Source organism: Oncorhynchus gorbuscha, linkage group LG07 (assembly GCF_021184085.1).
Source record: "Oncorhynchus gorbuscha isolate QuinsamMale2020 ecotype Even-year linkage group LG07, OgorEven_v1.0, whole genome shotgun sequence".
Lineage (NCBI taxonomy): Eukaryota > Metazoa > Chordata > Actinopteri > Salmoniformes > Salmonidae > Oncorhynchus > Oncorhynchus gorbuscha.
In genome coordinates, this window is record NC_060179.1 from 42,634,078 (window position 1) to 42,642,372 (window position 8,295).

Here is an 8,295-nt window from a genome sequence, read left to right on the forward strand (position 1 = left end):
TTGGGGTGGGCTGTCTATGTTCCTTTTTCTATAATTTGGGATTTCTGTGTTTGGCCTCTTATGGTTCTTAATCAGAGGCAGCTGTCAATCGTTGTCCCTGATTGAGAACCAAACTTACATAGCCTGCTTTCACTTCTGAGTTGTGGGTGATTTATTGTTTTTGTTTCAGTGTTCACAATTAATAAACCAAGATGAACACTTACTACGCTGCGCTTTGGTCCTCACCTTCATACGACGACTGTTACATATCAAGAGAACATCCCTGGTCATCCCTACTGCCTCTGATCTGGCGGACTCAATAAACTCAAATGCTTTGTTTGTAAATTATGTCTGAGTGTCGTAGTGTGCCCCTGGCTATCCAACAATAAATAAAAACTAGAACATTGTGCTTTCTGGTTTGCTTAATATAAGGAATTTGAAATGGTTTGTGCTTTGACTTTGACTTTTGATACTTTATTTATTTTAGCAATTCCATTTACTTATGATTCTTAAGTATATTTAAGTAATACCTTTACTCAAGTAATACTTTTCTGGGTGACTTTCACTTTTATCTGAGTGATTTTCTATTAAGGTATCTTTACTTCTACTCAAGTATGACAATTGAGTACTTTTTCCACCGCTGCTTGTGGATAGATTTGTATGGTTTGTTTAACTTCGCACAATTTTTTTTCATACATTTTAAAGTGAAATATCTGAGTCTCAATCACTCTGATACTATGGAATTGCCCCTTAGGCTAATGCACAATACATTCAGGACTAATGTTAAAACATTTTTAAAAGTAAAACCTATAACGATGAGGGTTCAAGTTTTTGTTTTGTTTACTTCTTCAGGAGTTATGTGTACCCCTGTGGGACGGTTGATCTAACGTAGGCTAGCATGAGGTTGTAAGTAAACAAGAACATTTCCCAGGACATAGACATATTTGATATTGGCAGAAAGCTTAAATTATTGTTAATCTAACTGCACTGTCCAATTTACAGTAGCTATTACAGTGAAATAATACTATGCTATTGTTTGAGGATAGTGCACCGTTTTGAACATTAATAAGCAAATTAGGATCATTTGGGCAGTCTTGAAACGAAATTTTGAACAGAAATGAAATGGTTCATTGGATCAGTGTGAAACTTTGCACGTACACTGCTGCCATCTATCGGCCAAAATCTAAATGGCACCTGGGCTGGAATAATACACTATGCTCTTTATCCTGCATTTCAAAGATCATGGTACAAAACAATACAAGAGAACAGTCTGTTTTTTGTATTATCTTTTACCAGATCTAATGTGTTATATTCTCCTACATTAACATTTCCTCAAACTTCAAAGTGTTTCCTTTCAAATGGTACCAAGAATATGCATATCCTTGCTTCAGGTCCTGAGCTTCAGGCAGTTAGATTTGGGTATGTCATTTTAGGCTAAAATTGAGAAAAAAAAGGGGCCAATCTTTAATAGGTTTTTAAGAGTAGGCCTACATGAAAAAGCATCATGTTTTCTATTGTTGTTCCTAGACGTTTCCACTTCACAATAACAACACTTAAAGTTGACCTTGGCAGCGCTAGCAGGGTAGAAATGTAACGAACTGACTTGTTGGAAAGGTGGCATCCAAATGACAGTGGCATCCAATGACAGCCAATGTTTGTCTATGGAGATTGCATGGATGTGTGCTCGATTTTATATACCTGTCAGCAACGGGTGAGCTGAAATCGAAGAATCCACTAATTTCAAAGTGTGTCCACATACTTTTGTATACTGTAGCTGATGTTGTTGAATTATATCGGGTTTTTTCAGGTTTAGAGGCTACAGTTTTCGCCTAAGGTGTTTTATGCTCTAATTTTAAAAAGCTTAGTCTTTCAAAAATCTACTGTATTTCTTAGTATTCATATAAAGTATTGAGAACACAATGGCACATAGGAAAAGTAAGAAATGGATATGTAATTTGCAAAGTTACAGCAGATGTATTTTCTCTCTGACTGTGAATATACTATAGTTTATTAATAATAGATTTGAGTTAGTACTTTAAACTAGTTTGATTTGTACATTGTTAGGGGGGAAATTCTGATTTATTTGCTTAGGTGACGCTTATTTAGAATCTAGTATCTAAATGTTATCAGAATGGTTTTGTCTAGACTTCTGTCTGACAATATTACACGATTGTTCAACATTAAAATTCTATATTCATGTAATCAAGTTGTTCTGTCATTTCTTTATAGGCCACCTCTCATATTAACATACATTAAATCTTGTATCAGCTCACTAAACTAACACAGGATGGCAGCAAAGCTGTACTGAGGGGAAAATCCTTCAGTAAAGTACACTACTTGAATACTTTGTCCTGACTCCTAACACAACTACTGGCCAGCACTGACCAGCACTGACCAGCCAACGTCTGGGTAAGCTGAGCTTTTAACATGTATACTAACCAAGTCCAATCAGCCCCATTTATTATTGCGTGAATCCACACTCTGTAAAATATGTGTCTGGCTTTGAATCTGTAATTAAATGTTTGATCAAATCCAGACATTCCAAATAGAGCAGAAGCCATCAAATCTACATTTCCATCATACAATGCTAGATTGTTATGACAACAATAGAATATGCCATGTGCTGTATTTATGCTCTGCTACAGTGACGTTCTCGCTTTAAATACACTTCTCTCCAGTAGAGGGCAGCAAATGCCGGTCACTGATCCTAATCTGAACAGACATTTCCCTCCTAAAAATAGAAACCGCCTCAAGGTAGAGATTGTTGGCCTCTTTTTATCTTTCCTACATGCATTTTGTACATTTCCAAGGGTTTGTGTGGACTTGTCAGCTCACCCCAACCTTGTCTCTTTCATTGAAATTGCATTTGAAGATTGCTGTTACGGTACAAGTATAAGTTGTACATTTCTGTACTATATAGCTCAAATTCCTCTCTCATTTCACCCGTTCTCTCACTGTTCATCATTACAGGACTCTTAACTCCCACATGCTTTCAATTGCTTGTTAATTTTCCCTATCTGAGAGCAGTGACCTTATATTCCCCTGGCCCTCCCTATAGTAAGCTCTTCCCATAGAAAAGTTATATAATATATTCTGTACAGTATCAGTCCGTGTCCTCACTCACTATCTGCACCTTCGTCTGCACTGTTGCCTTGGTGACACTCAATCGTTTCCTGTGTCGTTGTCAGCTAGTGTATGGTGTAAACCGTACAATTATTTCACAACAATTGATTTGTACTTTGATAACATGTTGTCATACTGGAAAGAATAGCAGTGTGACACACCAGGCCAAACTGGCTTGTAAACTCATACAAAGAGACTTTATCAAGAGCAGCAATATCCAATATGAATTCACAGTTAATAATAAAGGAAGGCCCCATCCCAAGAAAGCCAAACACATGATGTGTTATCTACATAAATCTACTTATTCCAAGTTGTGCCTTTGAAATATACATGTGCTGTGTTGTCGGATTCCCTTTGCGTGCACCGCGGCTTTTCGAGGAGGTGACAGTGACAGCAAGTGCAGGGGATTAGGTCAATTAGCAAACACAACAAATCTTCTAGTAGCAGTGCAAAGATTGTCTCCATGTACTTTCCCCTCCTACCCACTGACGCTCACACAAAGTGACCTGAAAGAGGGCAGCAGTGATGAATATCTCATGTGTTCCTTGGTGGAGTACCCTATAAATAGCAGCATTTCAGAATATAGGTACATTAAATATGAGCTTTGGAAGTCCCTATGGGTCTGTGAACTGAGAACGGAGTGAACTGAGAAACCCAAGGACAGCCACAGTTCAGAGGAGAGATCCCTAAAACGTGTGTTATTGGAAAGAACTTGGAATGAGAGGGAAGAGAGGGACGCTGTCAAACACAGTTAGGTGTGATATGAGAGGATGGTGGGTTCCGGGGTGTGGAGGAGATAGATACAGGATGGTAGCATATTGTGAAAGTGTACTCCAAAGGGAAAGGGGCAAATGCAGTTCTATATTTGCTATCTTTGCACTGGGCCAAGAGTCAAAGGTCAAGAGTCAAATGTTTGCTGGATTTGATCAAAACTATAATCCCTATTGCTGATACAACAAGAAAACAGATCTTCCCAAAGATCTTCGTAAAAAATTTGGGGGGCAACATCATAAAAGGCTTCTTATACTTATTTGTAATCCTTATACATGTTGTCTATACTTTTTTACATTATTTTCGATTATACCCAAATGAACATATTTTGAAAGCCAGACATTATCATGTCTGGTAGCCTGGTACTTATCTATCATAACCGACTTTGCACAACTCAAAAGCACTTAGATGTGTTTCTTACATTAGACGTTGGCTAATGACACATTTAAGTAATGGATGGCTGAAGAGGTATTAGTCATTGGCAAGTATGGAAACACAAGCTAACTGATACACTCTACAAAGATTTATCATAACATGAATATTAATCGACTATTTTACATGATTAACATCTGTGGTGCAGTTTGCCTCCACATGAAATACTTAATTGGTAATGATATTTTAGACTATTATATGACGTTATAGCTGAACACCTGTGAAATGGTTCAGAAGAGCGGAAAGTATTTAGGAACCGAGAGAGAGAGGGAAATCATGAGAAGGGTGAGAGGTCATGAATAAAACACTTATCAGCACTAACAAACAAATAGCCACCCATTCGACATGATTAAGCATCTTAGTGGTGCATTTTCAGTTAGCCATCATACTGATGAGTATTGAGCCATTCTTCCTTTGCATTATTAAAGGTATCAGTGGATTCTTTCAAGGTAATGCTCCCGTGAGAGAGTAACGGTTAATGTGATTGGATGTTAATAATTTGACGAGGCTACCTGTATTTGACGTTGTGTTGTTATTTCACTGAACACTAGATGGATGAATTGTATTTTTTTGCAGTGAAACAAGGTTACTCAGGCAAGAAAAAAACCTCACACAAATGTATAGCCTCGTTGGAAAATATAAATGGACTGTTTGAAAATGTGAAGATTTTTTTTTTTTTTTTTTACAAAAATGTGAATCGCATATTTATTTGGCGTACCCCCGACGGCATTGCGTGTACCCCAGTTTGGGAATACCTGACCTATTCAATTCAACCTACTGTATGAGCATGGCACACTAAGGCAATTCAACCACGGTTGCTGATGAACCTATTGCCTCACTCATGCAATAATCACTATCCTTTTTTTCAACCAATGGGCATGCAGCAACAGTCTTCCAACGACCTCCCACCTTCCCACACCCACCAGCATAATAACCTTTAAGCCCGTCAATGGAACTAATTTCCATCAGCAGGAGAGTTTTGATGCCAGCTGTCCAGCATAGGGCAACCTGTCATCAGCATCTGGCTCTGAGGAGCATTAAACTTTTACTCAAGTGGTATTTTACTGGGTGACTTTCACTTTTACTAGAGTCCTTTTCCATTAAGGTATCTTTACTTTTACTCAAGTATAACAATTGGGTACTTTTTCCACCACTGTGGAGGAGCCGGCCTAAGTTTAATTTACAGTTTTGTGGACTGCACAGCCTGCACGTCAACAGGTACAGTGGGGAGAACAAATATTTGATACACTCCCGATTTTGCAGGTTTTCCGACTTACAAAGCATGTAGAGGTCTGTAATTTTTACCATAGGTACACTTCAACTGTGAGAGACGGAATCTAAAACAAAAACCCCGAAAATCACATTGTATGATTTTTAAGTAATTAATTAGCATTTTATTGCATGACATAAGTATTCGATCACCTACCAACCAGTAAGAATTCCGGCTCTCACAGACCTGTTAGATTTTCTTTAAGAAACCCTCCTGTTCTCCACTCATTACCTGTATTAACTGCACCTGTTTGAACTCGTTACCTGTTTAAAAGACACCTGTCCACACACTCAATCAAACAGACTCCAACCTCTCCACAATGGCCAAGTCCAGAGAGCTGTGTAAGGACATCAGGGATAAAATTGTAGACCTGCACAAGGCTGGGATAGGCTACAGGACAATAGGCAAGCAGCTTGGAGAGAAGGCAACAACTGTTGGCCCAATTATTAGAAAATGGAAGAAGTTCAAGAAGACGGTCAATCACCCTCGGTCTGGGGCTCCATGCAAGATCTCACCTCGTGGGACATCAATGATCATGAGGAAGGTGAGGGATCAGCCCAGAACTACACTGCAGGACCTGGTCAATGACCTGAAGAGAGGTGGGACCACAGTCTCAAAGAAAACCATTAGTTACACACTACGCTGTCATGGATTAAAATCCTGCAGCGCACGCAAGGTCCCCCTGCTCAAGCCAGCGAATGTCCAGGCCTGTTTGAAGTTTGCCAATGACCATCTGGATGATCCAGAGGAGGAATGGGAGAAGGTCATGTGGTCTGATGAGACAAAAATAGAGCTTTTTGGTCTAAACTCCACTCGCCGTGTTTGGAGGAAGAAGAGTACAACCCCAAGAACACCATCCCAACCGTGAAGCACGGAGGTGGAAACATCATTCTTTGGGGATGCTTTTCTGCAAAGTGGACGACTGCACTGTATTGTATTGAGGATGGATGGGGAGGATGGATGGGGCCATGTATCGCGAGATCTTGGCCAATAACCTCCTTCCCTCAGTAAGAGCATTGAAGATGGGTCGTGGCTGGGTCTTCCAGCATGACAACAACCCGAAACACACAGCCAGGGCAAATAAGAAGTGGCTCCGTAAGAAGCATCTCAAGGTCCTGGAGTGGCCTAGCCAGTCTCCAGACCTGAACCCAATAGAAAATCTTTGGAGGGAGCTGAAAGTCTGTATTGCCCAGCAACATCCCCGAAACCTGAAGGATCTGGAGAAGGTCTGTATGGAGGAGTGGGCCAAAATCCCTGCTGTAGTGTGTGCAAACCTGGTCAAGAACATTTACATTTAAGACATTTAGCAGACGCTCTTATCCAGAGCGACTTACAAATTGGTGCATTCACCAAGAACTATAGGAAACGTTTGATCTCTGTAATTGCAAACAAAGGTTTCTGTAGCAAATATTAAGTTCTGCTTTTCTGATGTATCAAATACTTATGTCATGCAATAAAATACAAATTAATTACTTAAAAATCATACAATGTGATTTTCTGTATTTTTGTTTTAGATTCTGTCTCTCACAGTTGAAGTGTACTTATGATAAAAAATTACAGACCTCTACATGCTTTGTAAGTAGGAAAACCTGCAAAATCGGCAGTGTGTCAAATACTCGTTCTCCCCACTGTGTGTGGCCTCTCTCTGTATGTGTTCATATAGCAGACTCACCTCCTCTTCATGTGCCCCTCACGAGTTACCTCCCCTACAACTCACTGACTTAATCATTCATAAAGGGATAGCATGTAAATGATGAGCGATATACAGTGCCTTGCGAAAGTATTCGGCCCCCTTGAACTTTGCAACCTTTTGTCACATTTCATGCTTCAAACATAAGATATAAAACTGTATTTTTTTGTGAAGAATCAACAACAAGTGGGACACAATCATGAAGTGGAACGACATTTATTGGATATTTAAAACTTTTTTAACAAATCAAAAACTAAAAAATTGGGCGTGCAAAATTATTCAGCCCCCTTAAGTTAATACTTTGTAGCCCCACCTTTTGCTGCGATTACAGCTGTAAGTCGCTTGCGGTATGTCTCTATCAGTTTTGCACATCGAGAGACTGAAATTATTTCCCATTCCTCCTTGCAAAACAGCTCGAGCTCAGTGAGGTTGGATGGAGAGCATTTGTGAACAGCAGTTTTCAGTTCTTTCCACAGATTCTCGATTGGATTCAGGTCTGGACTTTGACTTGGCCATTCTAACACCTGGATATGTATATTTTTGAACCATTCCATTGTAGATTTTGCTGTATGCTTTGGATCATTGTCTTGTTGGAAGACAAATCTCCGTCCCAGTCTCAGGTCTTTTGCAGACTCCATCAGGTTTTCTTCCAGAATGGTCCTGTATTTGGCTCCATCCATCTTCCCATCAATTTTAACCATCTTCCCTGTCCCTGCTGAAGAAAAGCAGGCCCAAACCATGATGCTGCCACCCCCATGTTTGACAGTGGGGATGGTGTGTTCAGGGTGATGAGCTGTGTTGCTTTTACGCCAAACATAATGTTTTGCATTGTTGCCAAAAAGTTCAATTTTGGTTTCATCTGACCAGAGCACCTTCTTCCACATGTTTGGTGTGTCTCCCAGGTGGCTTGTGGCAAACTTTAAACAACACTTTTTATGGATATCTTTAAGAAATGGCTTTCTTCTTGCCACTCTTCCATAAAGTCCAGATTTGTGCAATATACGACTGATTGTTGTCCTATGGACAGAGT